The sequence below is a fragment of the Phyllostomus discolor genome, chromosome 1 (genome assembly GCF_004126475.2).
Source record: "Phyllostomus discolor isolate MPI-MPIP mPhyDis1 chromosome 1, mPhyDis1.pri.v3, whole genome shotgun sequence".
Lineage (NCBI taxonomy): Eukaryota > Metazoa > Chordata > Mammalia > Chiroptera > Phyllostomidae > Phyllostomus > Phyllostomus discolor.
The window spans coordinates 172,134,857-172,151,914 of record NC_040903.2 but is presented as its reverse complement, the minus strand read 5'-3'; the positions used below and the strand labels follow the sequence as shown (position 1 = coordinate 172,151,914).

The 17,058-nt window shown below is 45.7% G+C and overlaps 1 protein-coding gene across 2 annotated transcripts in view; it reads right to left on the bottom strand.

Moving 5' to 3' along the window:
- TLN2 (talin 2) overlaps positions 1-15,055 on the bottom strand; it is a 414,657-nt gene extending 399,602 nt beyond the window's left edge. For both annotated transcript variants that reach the window (XM_036034328.1, XM_028507760.2), the window contains exon 1: positions 14,842-15,055. The gene's annotated coding sequence lies outside the window, so the exon portion shown is untranslated. The remainder of the gene's footprint in view (positions 1-14,841) is intronic.
- Positions 15,056-17,058: the final 2,003 nt, after the last annotated feature.

The window sequence follows — 17,058 nt, the reverse complement described above, 5'->3', positions numbered from 1 at the left end:
AGCAAATACAACTAAGCAAGGAAGAGATAGCCAACCTATCAGATGCACAGTTCAAAGCACTGGTGATCAGGATGCTCACAGAATTGGTTGAATTTGGTCACAAATTAGATGAAAAAATGAAGGCTATGCTAAGTGAAATAAAGGAAAATGCATAGGGAACCAATAGTGATGGGAAGAAATCTGGGTCTCACATCAATGGAGTGAACCAGAAGGAAGAAAGAAACAACCAAACAGAAAAAAAAATGAAGAAACAAGAATTCAAAAAAATGAGGAGAGGCTTAGGAACCTCCGGGACATCTTTAACGTCCAATATCTGAATTATAGAAGTACCAGAAGGGGAAGAGGAAGAGCAACAAGTGGAAAAGTTATTTGAACAAATAATAAAGGAGAACTTCCCCAATCTGGCAAAGGAAATAGACTTCCAGGAAGTCTAGGAAGCTCGGAGGGTCCCAAAGAAGATGGACCCAAGGAGGAACACACCAAAGCACATCATAATTACATTACCCAAGATTAAAGATGAGAGAATCTTAAAAGCAGCAAGAGAAAAGGAGACTATTACCTACAAAGGAGTTCCCATTAGACCATCAGCTGATTTCTCAAAGGAAATCTTACAAGCAAGAAGGGGCTGGAAAGAAGTATTCCAAGTCATGAAGGCTAGGACCTACATCCAAGATTGCTCTATCCAGCAAAGCTTTCATTTAGAATGGCAGGGCAGATAAAGTGCTTCCCAGATAAGGTCAAGTTAAAGGAGTTCATCATCACCAAGCCTTATGATATGAAATGTTAAAGGGATTTATCTAAGAAAAAGAAGATAAAAAATGTATAGTAAAATGACAGCAAACTCACAACTATCAACAACTGAACCTAAAACAAAAACAAAAACAAACTAAGCAAACAACTAGAACAGGAGCAGAACCACAGAAATGGAGATCACATGGAGGGTTAGCAACAGGGGAGTGGGAGGAGGAGAGAGGGGGAAAAGGTACAGAGAATAAGTAGCATAGACAGTAGGTAGAAAATAGACAGGGGGAGGGCAAAAATAGTACGGGAAATGTAGAAGCTGAAGAACTTATGACACATGGACATGAACTGAGGGGGGGAATGTAGGTGGGTTAGGGTGTGCAGGGTGGAGGGGAGTGAAGGGGGGAAATGGGACAACTGTAATAGCATAATCAATAAAATAAAAAAATAAAAATAAATGATTTGAAAAAAGAAAAAAGAAAAAAAATAAAAAGAAAGGAGCCACGTCTGCCCAGTGTGCAAAGCCAGTAGGCCTTTCCCCTGCAGGATGACTATCTCCAGTGCCCTGGCTACCGTCACCCACTACACACTCTTCTTGGGCCACCTGTCCTATCAGCCTCCCTAGGGAGAAAGGAAGGAAGGAAGGAAGGAAGGGAGGGAGGGAGGGAGGGAGGGAGGGACAAGTGAACAAACTCAGGTCCCACTCTCAGAAATCCCAATTCAGTGAGTCAGGTGGGGCTTAGGAAACAGAGTTTTTAAAGAGCTTTCCTCCTAATTCTGATGCACATGCAGTGCAAAGTCAGGGTCCAACCAGACTCCCAAGAAAAGGAGACAGTGCCCAGGTCAGGAATGTGCACTCCAGCGCCAGCTTTTCCAAGTAGCCCCAGTAAGTCTCATCCTTCTGGGCCCCTGTTCTTCCTGTCAAAGGGAGAGAGAGGCTGACCTAGAACCACCTGGGTATCCCTTAGTAAAAAATAAACTCCCCTCAAGTCATTCTAAGATGTCCCACAAAGACATCTACCCTTTCTTCATGGAAGAACTAAACCCAAGTGCTTTGTGGCTGCACCACATGCTGACCCCGCTGATACCTTAACCCCAGGCCGAGCTCCTTTAACCAGGTGGGGGCGGGCCCAGGAGTGGCAGGTGCTAAACCCAACAGAGAGCCCTCAAGGAGAAAATTAAGCCTCTTAAAGTACTCTTCATGTAATCTCTCAAACCCAGGAATAATCCACACTCCCCCTGAAGATCTGCCGCGCATGACCTTGGGCCACACTCAAAAAATATCTCCACTTACATCTAACTAGGTCCTACACCAGTGTCAAGTAATTAAATGGGTCAGCTCCAAGCAATAGAAACAGATGGAGAGAGGAGTTTTAGTGTAGCACACCAAGCTTTGGGCTCTGCCCTGGCTGCTGGAGAGCAGTGCTGACAGACCAAGGAACCACCCCACCGATCTGCAGGAATTCACTCCACCATAGGAGAAAAAGGCGACGTCTCTCCGTGCGGTCAAGTGGGCTCTGGGGACAAGTGACGCACCAAACAATTCACCAGATCAAGGCTGATGACAAACACTTAAGACAAGTGAATTTACCATCTTCAACCCAGTGACAAAAGTTACCAAGCAGATTGACTGCTTAAGTGCCCTCTTCAGAGATAAAAACAGAGAGACAACATTTGTTTCTAGTTTGCTGTCCTCTGCAGGTGCCTTCTATCACTCAGCAAGTATTTAGCAAGGATGCTCCACTCATCCAGTACTTGAACCCCTAACTCTCAGTATGTGACCTAAGAAATGTTGCTCCCGTGAGATGCTGCTTTGCCACCTCAACATAATTCTCTCTCCTTCGCTGGAATCGAGGAAAGATTCACTTTTCCTCATCCAACGCTAACTTCTGTAACCAGCCAGTTTCCATCATCAATTACTCATTAACATGTTTTTGTGGAGCACCTACTATGTGCCAGCCATTGTTCTGGACACTTGGGAACACAGTGCAGACGTGGTTTCTCTCGTGGAGCTCGTATTCCAGTGCACGAGACAGACAATAAAGGAATCACGTATGTAGTGTCAGGGAATGATAAATGGCATGAAAACCAATAGGAAGAGGCTGGGAGCAGGGGCTGAGGGATGTCAGGGAAACCTCGGAGGAGGTGACCCTGAGGCTGGCTCCTAAGCAAAGTGCCATGTGAAAGAGCACCTGCAACCTTCAGAAGCTTGGCTGAGGAGGTCCAGCAGGAGAGCTGGAGTTGGAGCAGCCAGGGCACGGAAGGAGAAGCAGGTGAGGGTTGTGGCAGGGAGGCCAGGTGAAGAAAGTGTCCCTGAGAGAGAGCGGTCGGCCAGCTAACCACTGCTGAGATGCTGCAGAAAATGACAACTAGGAGTGGGCCACCTGGGTATCACTGGTACCTGAAGATGGGCGGCTTTGGTGAAGGGGTGGGCAGAAGCTAAACTGGAGTGGGTTGCAGACAGAATGAGGGGAGGAAGAGGACCAGAGAGTAGGACAACACGCACTGTAAGGGAGAGAATGAGAACGGGGCGTGGCTGACTGGAACACAGGGTCAAGAGTGTGCTGCTGCTGCTGCTGCTGCTGCTGCTTTTTCCTCAACGAGCAACCGCAGCAGAGCAACCACAGGGACGACCCAGCAGAGGGGGAGCTGACGACACAGGAGGGAAAGAAGATGCACACATGAGCGAACCCCCCGCATGCCACAGAGCGCAGGGTGCCATGCACACGTGGCTACAATGTACATGTCCTTAGGGTACAGGTGGGCTTCCAGATTTCGCATGAGAAGATGATGAAACCAATTCCTAATTACTTCCTGTTCCCAGTGAAATAAGCCAAGTCATCAGCTGAGAGTGCGGTGGGGACAGAAACACAGTGGACCCAGCTGTGCCAAGAGTTTCCCTTGAGGTTTGCGGTCGTAAATCAAAACCAAAACAATACAGATGGCTGCATTTTCTCCAGCCAGGTTCATCAGCCTGGGCAGAAGGTGGGTTGTTTTTCAAGACAGCAAGAGGAAGGGAGAAAGAGTAGAAGGAGTTGACAGTGTCTCCAAGTACCTCACCTGTGGGGCAGGGTGGGGTGATGAGGACGGGACAGGGGATGGGTGACAGGCAGTGAAAAAATGGAAGGTCCCCAGGTCAGAGGCTCTGCTAGGGTAGAGGCTAGGTGGAACTTGGCACTAAAGGGAATAAGATGGAAGAGACAGGTGAGGGTTGGCCTAGAATGCTTGTCAAGATTTTGGTAGAGGTACAGTTATTAGCCCACAACCATGTTTTTTAAAAGATGGGTTGCAAATTTAGTGGGTAGTAAAGTCAATGTTGTGGGTCATGAGTCGCAATTTTTTCTAATGAAACAACAAAAAGTGTGACTACGTTATACCTAGTAAGGGTGATACTGTTGGAGAAACCTGTTTCAGTTGCATATGTGTGTCTGCATTGGGTTATCATGTAAGATGTATTTCTCCTGTAAGTTAGGGTTAAATAGAACTTCAAGGACACTAAGGCAAGCTTTCTCAGCTTGGCACTGCTGGCATCTTAGACCGCATGCTTCTCTGTGGACGGGGCTGCCCTGTGCATCTCAGGGTGTTTACCAGAACCCCGGCCTCTCCTCACTAAATGCCAGCAGCACCCCTTCCTCGCCTCAGGTTGTAAGCAACAAAAATTTCTCTAGATGTTGCCAAATGCACTGTTGGTGACAAAAATGCTGAGAACCAGCTGTCAAGAGGGAACCAGGAGAGGAGCGCTGATGTAGAGAAAGAGACAACTGACAGAGAGCAGGTCAGGGCCTGAGTTGGGTGGACGGTCCACACAGATGGTCAAGCCTCCAAAATGCTGACTGTGGGCCAAAGGAAGACAATCTGCAAAGAATGAAGCAAAGCAAGCCAGACAATTCTCCACCCTGGCTACGCATCAGAATCACCTGGAGACCTGACCCACCAATGCCCGGGGCCCACCCCTACCACCTACGTCGGAATCCCCAGGTGACTGCCATGTGCAGGAGGAATGGACACACTTACAGAAGGGACCCAAGCTACACAGCCTGGCTTAAGTGTGACCTCCTTCGTGAAAATTTCCCTCCTGTTTTCGCTTACATGCACTCCTCTACCATGACCCATTTTGCTTTGTTTTTAACTTATATATGAACTCACTAGAAAATAAAAGGCACTAAAATTAAGTAGCTGAAAACAGAACAAGTGTTTATTTGCTAAAGAATTTTGGAATTAGGGGATCCACTAGTAGGGAGGGGGAGCCTTTAGGGAGTCTCTTGTTCTTAAGCTTTGGGTCTCCTGAGCTTTTTAAGGACATCTGTACAAGTGATGGGACCCCAGGGGAAACAAGTGCTTCTGTGTCACTGATAAGCATTATTAGAAATGTGTCCCCTCTGGCCACACTGTGATAAACACTTGTTGAAATTAATGGCTATTGGACTTAATCTCCTCAAAAAAAAAAAAAAAAAAAAAAAGAGTGCCAATGATCAGATCACAAAAAACTTAAACATTGTTTGGATGTTTAAAAAGCAGTGGATGGAGGTTCCACTGCTTTTGAAAGTTTGGTTTTAGCAGTAACTGACAAGAACTCAAATTTTATCACATTCCAAAAATCACATTAGGAGGCAGGATTGAAAACGGCACAGGCGGAGCAATCAGCTACGCTACAGATGGTGCGCAAGGAGACCTGGGTTCACATGCCAGCACAGCTGTTCAACAGCACCTCTCCAGGCCTCAGACCAGAAAACCAGGTTTGAGGAGAAGCTGCTGCCAGCCAGAAGATGGCCCCTCCCAGGACCCAGACCAGTCCCTCGGAGCGAGCGAGCGAGCGGGGTCAGAGAAAGCCCAGGAAAAGGAGAGCACTGGCTGAGAGCTTTTGTGACCTTTTGTGTTCACTACTCTCCTCGGGGAATGAGGTAAATAGCTTTTCCTGAAGCCATCCTTTACACTGAAGGAATTTACTAAAGTTGGGAAATCTCAAGATTTTATAATATAATTAACAGAAAGTTTCCAAAGAGATAAGCAATTACTGTAGGCATCAGAGAAAGCAAGGGTGGTACCGCTCGGCTTCTGTTTCCAGAATGGTTCCAGATGAGTTACTGTCCATTAACCAAATAATATTTTAAAGTATTTTCATATAGAAGAGCTGGTATATTTGAGCAAACAAACCATTCAAGGTATATGTGGAACAAATTAATCACCTCTACTCCCCACTGCTAATTTTAAACAATATTAAGTTTTGCATTGTCCTTCCACATCTTTCTCCAAGGTCATACACCTAGGGCTGCTTCTTTCTAAAATCAGAAAGAGCCCTGGCCAGGGAGTTCACTTGGTTAGAACACTGCCCCAATACACCAAAATTGTGGGTTCAACCCCGGGTCAGGGCAAATACAAGAATCAACTACTAAATACACAAATAAGTGGAACAACACATCGATGTCACCCTCAGCCCCTCAAGTCAATCAGTAACTTAAACAAAAAAAAGGAAATAGGATCATACTATATATGATACTCTGCAATTTGATTTTATTTACATTTAGTATATCATGAACATTCCTCACAAAGTAATCCATAGTATGGATACACACATATACTCTATTTTATCCATCCCACTGATAGATATTCATGTTGCTTCTAGTTTACTTATCTAATAATCCTACAACAAACGTCCTCACATACAGATCCTTACACACCAATGCTTTTTATTTCTGTAAGACAGAACTCCAAACATGGGGTTGTTGGGTCATAGGGCGTGCAAGCTCCACTTTCCCAGAAACTGTCTGCTTTCCTTAAAGTCTGCAGAGATTCCTGTTCCCACCAAGAGTCAGAGAGCCGCCCCCAACACATCCAACAGAGGATGCGACCAACCTTTTAAATATGTGAATCAACTGGATGTACAGACAACATTAATACCTGTTTGTTTTTTAATTTGTGTCTCCCTGACCACTGCAGAAGTTGAAAACCTTTTCACACTTATAGACCATTAGCATCTCTTCTTTCGGAAACTGACCATTCACATCCTCTGCTCATCTCTCTATTGTGCTGTCCCTCAAGTGCTATTTAATCATACACCCCCCCACCCCCACACACACACCCAATCTACTAAATAGATAAAGTACAAAGACTTCTACCTCCTAAAAACTCTGTGTGTGGGGTGAGGGCAGGGAATGCCTTCTTAGCATCAAGTACGTGATAAGCCCTCAAAAACGACTGCTGAGTAAGTGAACAGCTGACATGGAGAATTTTGTTAAGGTTGCAGCTAGATGAGTAAAAAGGAAATATAAATATTCATTACTTGCTCTACATATTCAGAACAGCATCACTTTGGCTGAAATTAAATTATTAGTTAAGAGAAAAACAAAACCATAGTCCAGGCACTGATTCTGAAAATCCACTGTGGAGTGGGTGGCAAACTCTCCCAGTGTGAATTCACAGCTCAGAGCGGCACATAATAAAGGCTCTCCTACCCAAAACATTTTGTTCCCAGACTTGTCCACCAGCCGTCATTCAAACAGCACCTGCCACCAAGCCCAGGGATGTTAGGACGGTCAATGGACAGGAGAAGCCTTCTTTAAGCATTTTGTTTCTTTTTTTGTTTTTTTATCTCTACCCTGGCCTCCAAGATTTTTTTAAAACCTTTCAGGAGGGCCTGCAGGGCAAGTTTGACAGAGTTCAGATTCCTTAACTCTTTTAACTTGAGGCAAAACATCTGGTTATACCCATCATTTATCCCCATTATTTGTAATAGTTCTGTTTGACTTATGTTTTAACTAGTCTCCTCATTAAGTATAAAAGTAATAGGATGAAAAAAGTTCTGGGAAAGTACTGTAATTAAAAAGGCACCAGTAGGGCACGTTAAGCTGTAATTCTGGCCCTGCTTATTAAGTTTTCCTTCTTGTCCTTAACATTTTTTGTAACCAATAAAAATAACTTTGAATTATTTAACACTTTTTTAGTATTTCCTGTATTGGCCAAACACCACCCAAAATTGCCAAGCAAATATTATGACTCAAAAGTTCTGGAGCAATAATGTCACAAACCACAAGTTTTAGACACTGTCTCAGGAGCTTGGGGATGCCACACGCATGACAACACGCACACCACACAGCCCGGTAAACTGACAGGCAAGTCTCCAAAATGCACAGGCACTTTCCAACCTTTTGAAGTAACAAAATCTTAACAAGAAAAGAAAATGCAGGAACTTTGATGAAGCCATGAAGTTATAATAACAGTCAGGCAAGAGGCAATGAGGCATAATTTATAACACTTTGTTAAGAAAGGCATGAAAAAATAGATATCAGTTATAACATCTCTGTTACAAAGGATCATAAGAGGCCACAATGAACAACTACATATAGACAATCTAGACAACCAAGAAGAAATGGATCAGTTCCTAGAAACATACAACCTATCAAGACTGAATCATGACATAGAAAATCTGAACAGATTGATTACTAGCAAAGAGACTGAATCAGTAATCAAAAAACTCCCAGAACCAAATGGCTTCACTGGTGAATTCTACCAAACATTAAAAGGAGAATTATACTAGTTCTTCTCAAATTCTTCTAAACACATTTTATGAGGCCAGCATTACCCTAATTCCAGAAGATGATAGAGGAACACACACACACACACACACACACACACACATTATAGGCCGATCCCTGATGAACATAGGGGGAAAAATCCTCAATAAAATATTAGCAAACTGAATTGAACAAAACATTAAAAGGGTTGTATGCCATGATCAACTAGGATTTATTCTAGGGATACAGAATGGTTCAATGTCCACAAATAAGTCCATGTGATACACCACATTAACAAAAAGGATAAAAATCATACGATCATTTGATAGATGCAAAAAAAAAGCAGTTGACAAAAAACTCTCAACAATGCAGGTATAGAGGGATTATACCTCAACATAATAAAGGTCATATATGATAAGCCCACAGCTCAATACTTTTAGCTTTTCACCACTTTTATGTGGAGTATGAGGAACAAGACAGAAATGTTTACCTCCACCACTTTTATTCGTTTGACATAGTATTGGAAGTCCTAGCCACAGCAATCAGTCAAGAAAAAAAATGGCATCCAAAGTGGAATGCAAGAAGTGGAACTGTCATTGTTCACCGGTGGTCTGATACACAGAGAGAACCCTGAAGACTCCACCAAAAAAACTATTAGAACTGATGAATGAATTCAGCAAAGTAGCAAGACACAAAATTAATCATCAGAAATCAGTTGCATTTTTATACACCAATAGAGAACTATCAGAGAGATAAATTAAGAAAACAATCCCATTTACAATTGCATCAGAAACATAAAATACCTAGGAATAAATTTAACCAAGGAAGTAAAAGACCTAAAACTTGGAAAACTATAGTATGTTGCAGATAGAAACTGAAGAAGATACAAATAAGTAGAGTGATGTGCCATGCACATAATTAGCACTGCTGAAGCATCCATGCTGCCCAGGGCAATCTACAGGTCCAGCGCAACCCCTATCAAGGTACCAATAACATTTTTCATGGAACTAAAACAACCCCAGGTTTACATGGAGCCCTAGAAGTCCCTGAACAGCTGGAGCAATCTTGGGAGGAAAGAACAGAGGTGGAGGTATCACCCTGCCTGATGTCAAACTATACTGCAGCGCTGTAGTGGTTGAGGCAGCACAGTACTGGCATGTAGACAGACACATGGATCAAGAGGACAGAATAATGAACCCACACATGTATGGTAAATCTATGATAGGGCAGGCAAATATACAGTGGGGTAAAGACAGTCTCTTCAATGAATGGTGTTGGGAAAACTGGACGGACAAATGCAGAAGAGTAAAGCTAGATCACTTACTTGTACCACATATATATATACATGGGTAAACTCAAGATGGATTAAAGACTTGGATATAGGACCAGAGGCAATAAAACTCTTGGAAGAAAACATGGGCAGTGGAATCTTTGATGCTGCTCTCAGTAATATTTTTTTGGATGTGTCTCCTCAGGCAAGGGAAAAAAGGAAACAAATGTAACTATATCAAACTAAAAACCTTTGCACAGCTCTGGCCAGGTGGATCGTTGCTGGAGCATTCTCCCATACAACAAAAAGGTTGCGGGTTCGATCCCCACCCAGTAAGGGTGTGAATGGAAGCAGCCCATCAATGTTTCTCTCTCATATCTATGGTTCTCTCTCTCTCTCTTTATCTCTCTCTTCTTCCCTTCCTCTCTCTAAAACCAATTAAAAAAATGTATCCTCAGGTGAGGACTTAAAAATAAAATTCTTTAAAAAGAAAGCTTTTTTGCACAGCAAAAGAAACAAAACAAAAAGACTGAGTGAGAGAAGATATTCGCCAATGATGTATCTGATATGGGGTTAATATCCAAAATATATAAACAACCAATATAATTAACACCCAAAAACAAACCGTCCTATTGCAGCATAGGCAGAAGGACCTGGACAGACATTTCTCCCAAGAATACATGCAGATGGCCAACTGACACATAAACATATGCCCAACATTGTTGGTCATTGGGGAGGTGAAAGTCAAAACCAAGGTGGGATGTCACCGCATACCTACAGAGTGGCTGTCATCAATAACTCAACAGACAAGTGTCGGTGAGGATGTAGGTAGGGGAGCCCTTGGACTCTGTTGGTGGGATTGTGAATTGGTGTGGCCACCATGAAGAACAGTATGGAGGTTCCTTGAAGAGTTGAAAACAGAACTGCCATGTGACCCAGCAATTCCACTCCCTGGCACTTATCTGAGGAAACACTAAACACTAATTGAAAAAGACATATGCACCCCTATGTTCACTGTAGCATTGTTTGCAAAGGCCAAGACATGGCAGCAACTTGGATATCCAGTGACTCGGATGTAACACATATATACAGTGAAATATTGCTCAGCCATAAAAAAAAGAATGAAATCTTGACATTTGCAACAACATGGATGGACCTAGAGTGTATCATGCTAAGTGAAATGGGTCAAACAGAGAAAAACAAATGCTATATGATTTCACTTACATGTAGAATTTAAAGAACAAAATACACAAACAGACAAACAGAAACAAAGTCATAGACACAGAGAACACTTCTGATGGTTTCCAGAGGGAAGGGGGTTTGGGAGAACAGGTCAGGAAGGTGAAGGGGCTGAGAGGTCAAGCTGCCAGTCACAGGGATGTGAAGTACAGTGAGGGCGGGGGGCGGGGTATAGTCAGGAGCACTGTGATGGCGGTGTGTGGTGTCAGATGGATGCTAGACGTGCCAATGTTATCATTTCAAAAGTCAAGTACATGTCTGGTCACTATGCTGTTTACCTGAAACTGGTGTGGTATTGTATTTCAGCTGTCGTCAGAAATTATATATGTGAAATTGTGGTACATATGCAGGGGTGGGGAAAAGGTGGGTTAACAATAATAATAATAAATAATTAATAAACAAATAATAATACAAGAATAAACTCTGAGGCTTAGTTGGTTGAGCATCATTCTATAAAGCAAAGGGTCGCCAGTTCAATTCCTGGTCAGGGCACACGCCTGGGCTGTGGTTCGGTCTTCTGGCCGGGGTGCACACAGGAGGCAGCCGATGGATGTTTCTCTAACATCGATGTTTTCTCCCTCTCTTTCTCCCTCCCTTTCTCCCTCCCTTCCCCTCTCTCTAAAAATAAGTAAAATCTTAAAAAAAAAAGAATAAGCTGTGTTTCATGTACTCACAACTGTAAACCTACTTCTGCTCACCCTTGTATACAATGGGATATTATTCAGCCATGAAAGAAAGAAAAGAAAAAAGAAATCCTGCTATTTGTGACAATATGGAAGGACCCCAATTAAGTAAATCAGAGAAAAGCAAATACTGTATGATTTTTTTCTTACATGTGAATTCTTTAAAAAGTTCATAGATACAGAGAATAAATTGGTACTTGTAAGAGGCTGGGGTGGGGTGGGATATGGGCGAACTATTTTTTTAGTTTACATGAATTTAATGAAAAATTTTAATAGCTAAATTTATGGTAGAAAACTTGGGAATGAAGATTAAAAGGTTTACAGTAAAACTTTTTTACTTCAGCTTCACTGAGAAAACTTCCCCTTTTTAGAGTTAATTTTTATTACATAATGTTTAACATATGCATTAAAAATGACATGAATGTTTTTAATGATGCATAATGCTAGGTAAGTAAACATATCTGTAGGTGTAGAGTTTTTTAGCACAACTGTAACAAATTTAGATTGTTCACCACCTGTAACCATCTTTACCTGCTCTTGGGAATGATACACTAGCAGAGAGGAGTGGAGGAGCAGAGGAATCAGTATTATTTGGAGATATAAAAGACATAAACTGGGCTGGAAAATAATACACACACACGCACGCACGTCTTTGTAAAACGTGATTTCACTTCGAAATACTCTAGGAAAGTGCTTTAAAAAAAACCCTGCACAAGCAGAGTTAGCAGTAGGTGAATTTAAGACACACATACACCCATGCCTGGTAAAGAATGTGCCCAATATTCATTCAACCGGGTCAAATGAAGAAGTGCGCTTTCCCTGTGGAAGGTAGACGCACAACACCTATGCCCAAAAGAGCGGCGCACAGGCGGAGGAAAGCCCGGAGTTCCCAACCTGAGGGGCCCTGAGCTTCTGTGATTCAGAAGGGGACTTGACAAAATGGATGGAAGCTCTCTGTAAGTGATTTCTCTCCTAAATTAGTACAGTATAGTATTGCTAATTTTAGATAAAAAATCTTGGGCTCTGGGTGTTTTCCACAAGTCTAGGGCTCAATGAAAAAAAAATAGCACCCAAGCAGGTATTCCTTCTCTTTCATGGCCCCGTGGCATGTCCAGGGCCCCTCCCCGTTTTTTGTGTAGATATCCCAAATCAGTAATCAAAGAAGAGTGGTTGGCATTCACAGTGAAGGCACTTGATGAAGTGGACAAGAGAGGAGCCACGTAATCCCTGCCATCACAGGGCACATCTCGGAGATAAAAGCTTTCCCTCCCTCCCTCCCTCCACGTGCAGTCCCCGTTTCTGTGATCCCCTGAAGCCTCTCCGGTGACGGAGCCCCAGAGCGCTGACATGCCCTCAGATACTACGGCATCATTTCAGTAAGAAGCCAAGCAGAAAGGCCGGCACGTTCCTGCACTCAGTGATTGAAGGTCGGCAAACACGCCCTTCCCCTGCCCCTTCGCAAAAACCACAATCTCTTTCAAATGTAAAGATTCCCCTACCAGTCAGTCCTAAGAAGTCGCCAACTCCAAGGCTGACGACTTGGAGAAGGGACTACAGCGTGCAATCTGACTAATGCCCCAACTCAGCACACCCAGGTACTAGCAGCCCCCAAAGTGGTACTTGCAATCAGGGTGCTTGCAATTTGGGCGTCCATTTCTCCGGGGCCTCATCACTACCCTCCTGTGTTTAGCTGTGTCTTGGACAACGCCAAAACCTTAGTTCATTCCTCCCTCACCTTCTGGAAATAACCAGAGGTGAATCTTCACCAGAAGACACAGGGATTCTGAGTCAACTCCCTTCCTCTAGTCACCTCGGCTCTTCACCGGCAGCAAAAACCCAAGTTTTCCGACTCATCACCCGAAACACCCAACTTCTGGAACCGCCCCTCTTACCTCGCCAGCACGAGCTGGCAGCGCAGGCGACAGCAAAGCACGCAGCCGCGGCCGCTGCTGCTGTCGCCGCCCCAGCCAAGGAGGCGGTTTAGGAGGCTCAGGCTGGTCTGCGGCCCGGGGCGACCAAAAACCAGGCCCTCCGCCCTGAACCCGCGAACCGGCGCGCCTCTTCTCCCGCAGGGAGTAAGGTCCGGCGCCTGCGGGGAGCCCCGGCGAACCCAGGCGTCGGGGAAAAGCTCTGCACCCGGCGCCCGGCTCAGGGACGCCTCCAAGCGCACTGCTCCCGCGCTCAGCGCAGCGCCAGGCAGCTGGGGCGGCGGGCAGAGGGGCGTGTTCCTTGAGCCTCCGAGCCCAAACGAGCCCAAACGCCGCGTCTGGGTAGGACAGGGGAAGGGGGCGAGCCGAGCGCGCTGTCCCTGAGGGTGACTCGGGCCCTCAACCCATGCCGGCCTGGCGACGCGCTGCAGCCCGCGCGTCCTTGCGGGGACAGCCGCGGTGCTCCTTCTGCGCGGCCGCCTCCGCGCTGCCCTCGGTGCCAAACTTTCCCTGCGAAAGCCGCTCCAGCCTCTCCTGCGGGGGCGCCGCGCTATCTCCTGGGCCCAGAAACTGTTCGCCCCCTCCCCTCCGCAGGCAAGACCCACTGAAAATATGGCGCCCTCGAACATCGTTCCTCGGTCCCCTCAGGGAGTCTCCAAATGGCAGTCTCCGGGACCCCTGGCTCCCGGTGGACGCGAAATTTCAGCTCCTGGGGCCAGAGAAGGAGAGCGCGCCGCTGGTCCAGTGCGACACTGCACCCGAATTCAGCGGCACTGAATCCAAATCCTGCTCTCGCTCTCGGCCAGGCGCCACCCGCGTCCCTCAGCGGCCAGCAGTTTGCTGGTGGCAAAATTGCCAAGTAAGGGGGTGTCGTGGATAAGGCAGGTATGAGAGTCCGGGACTGGGGAAGAGGCTCGGCACCAGATGGCTGTCTTTGCCCGGAGCCTCGGCCAGAGACTTGTTTGCAAAGTGGCGCTGGAGTCGGGGCGGCCAGTGCTGGAATGAAGCCGTTCTGCCCGCGCCAACTCTCCTGGCGCGGGGGCCCGGCCGGGGCCGAAGGGGACACTCCAAACAGGCGAGGCCGCTCTTCAAAGCCCAGTTACCGGAAACCCAGCGGGAGCTCCGGAGGGGACCCGCTGCCCACGGTCAGGAATCGGCTCTCGGGCGCCGGCTGCGAGGCTGTTTGCAAACCGCTGAGCCTGGGTCCAGTGCAGTGAAACATACATGTGCAATAGACAGGTGCATTTATTTTATTTTATTTTTATTTTCCTGCAGAAAGCTTTCCTAGAACATCAAATCTGGGAGCTTTGCGCCTTTTTTTTTCTGCATTGGCATCACTCACGCGATGCAAAAGGAAGGAAAAAACCACCCACATTTTCCTTCTGTCGGGAGGGAAAAGACACGAGAAATTCATGCAACGTGCATGCAGCTGGAGTAGGAGGAAAACCCGAGTGAGCCGTGCGCCTTACCGGGGGATGCATTTACTGTCTCATTGCAGAGCGCCTGCCCGGGAGTGCAGCCGGCGTCCCCCAGCACGCCCGGCGACCGCTCCGCTCCCGCAGCCGCTTCAGACACTGCCGCCGCCGCTGGCTCCGGGCGCGGAACAAGAGCCGAGGGCGAGCGCGAGCGCACGGCCCGCGAGCGCAGGGAGGGCAGGAAGCGCGTCATCACTCGGGGACGGCGCGGCCCCGTGCGGCTCCGGTCCGACCGCAGCCCGGCGCGGCAGAGGTTTGGCCGGTGCTGCTGCTGGCGCGCCCCTCCTGGGTCTACCTCCCGCGGACTGGAGCTGGGAGGGTCCGCCAGGGAGGGCGAGACGCCGGCCTAGAAGTTGCGGGAAGAAGGGGGCGCTGAGTGACCCCGGCTCCCCAGAATTCGAGCTCTGATGTGTAAGGGAGATTGGGTTGGGGTCGGGGAGGCGCGGCGTCTTGCGGAATGGGCCCCCGGGTCTGCAGAGCGCTTCGCCCGCCTGCTGTTCGGGCCCGGTAGAGGACAAGGGGCGGTTCCAGCGAGCAGACCTTGGCGGACCCTGAGGTTCCGACGCGATTCCGCTGTTGGGAACTGGCTGCAGGACTCTGCGCGTGTTGAACGCGCAGACCCTGAAACACTGCTGGTTGGACGTCTCTTAGGTTTTTTTTTTTTTTTTTCGAGAACGGCTTTAGGGATGGGAGATGTATTGTGTTAAATTCGTAAGAAAAAAAAAATGTTCTTCTCCCTACCGTGTCCTTGCATAAAGTCATTTATATACTTACTACGTTTACCCCATCATCGGGAAATATTGCAGGACGACATGAAACTATGTGACGGTAGTTAAGCAGACAAGGGGACGACTCACAATACACTATGTACCATATGATCCCAGTTTTCAAAACGGATGTATGGAGAGAGGCAGAAAAGAGTGAACATGTAAGCACCGGGACGTTAACTAGGTCTCTCCGTGATTGGTGGAATTGTGTGTGATTTTCTTTTCCTGCTTAGTTCTAGTTACTGATTTTTCTGTAAGAAACACGTTATTTTTGTAATTTTTAAAAAAGTTTTTAAGTAAGAAAAAGCCTGGCTCCCCTCCCCCTTAATCCCAGTACAAAATAACAATAGACCCCTCTTCCTAAGAAATAGCAAATCTCTCAGTTACTCATAAACGAAACTACTGCAGTTTTTCTGGTGTTTATCAGAGCATGAAACTGCTGTTGCTATAAATTGGGGAGGGAGTTGATTTTGTAAATTGAAACTATCTTGAAGTCCATGGGGCCATTGGATAAGGCTGGACATTCTGTAAGAACAATAGCATGTCTTTGTCCCCACTGATGAACTTGATTTTATTATGACTGCGGAGACCTGTATAGCCTGAGAGTTCATCTTTTTTGACTTATAGTATAGAATAAACTATAAATCAAAAAGCACAGTCAGAAAATCAATTAATTGGCAAGTTGATAAAGTCCTAAAAGTTGCAGGGGATAAACTTTTTAATTGTACAAGTAAAATGTTTCTGCTCACCACAGCTTTTTAAACATTTGTGAGTCTACAGATAGGTACTTGGTCTATCTGGATGATCACTTAGTAAGTTATATAATATCTAATCACTAGGGTGTACACCTGAAACTAATATAATATTGTATGCCAACTGCAATTGAAAAATAAAAAATGATTTAAATTTAAAAAATAAACAGTCTAACAGAATAACTGGTGGTGGTGGCGAGCCACCTCAGGGGATGGTTAAAAAGTAAGTGATTATTGATTTCTTTGAGATAACCTCATTAAAATAATGCCACCTAAATTGTCCCTCTGTTTACTGACAAGGGGCAATGATATTGTTATAGTTCCCATGCCAGGTTCACATCAGAAGCATCAGAAGTTGCTTCAAACAACTTCAAAAATTGTTCTCAACTAAAATCAATTTTCTCTTCGACTTAGTCCTGGCTTCACATAGCTTCCCATTAAGCATCTCAAAATAAGTTCTTTTTCCCCAGCCTGGGTTTCAAGATTGTCCATTGCTTAATTACCATTCTCAAAGTATCCCCACAATCTTCCACTGCCTGCCACTGAGGTGCTGTTGAGTGTTAGCAGGTAAGCTCCATGAGAGCAAGGGCCTTACCTACACTTTCCTGCCTACAAAAAGGCCTGGCACACAGTGGGTGCTCAATAAATATTTATTTAATGAAAATAGCATATTTGTTCCCCGTCTACTTGGC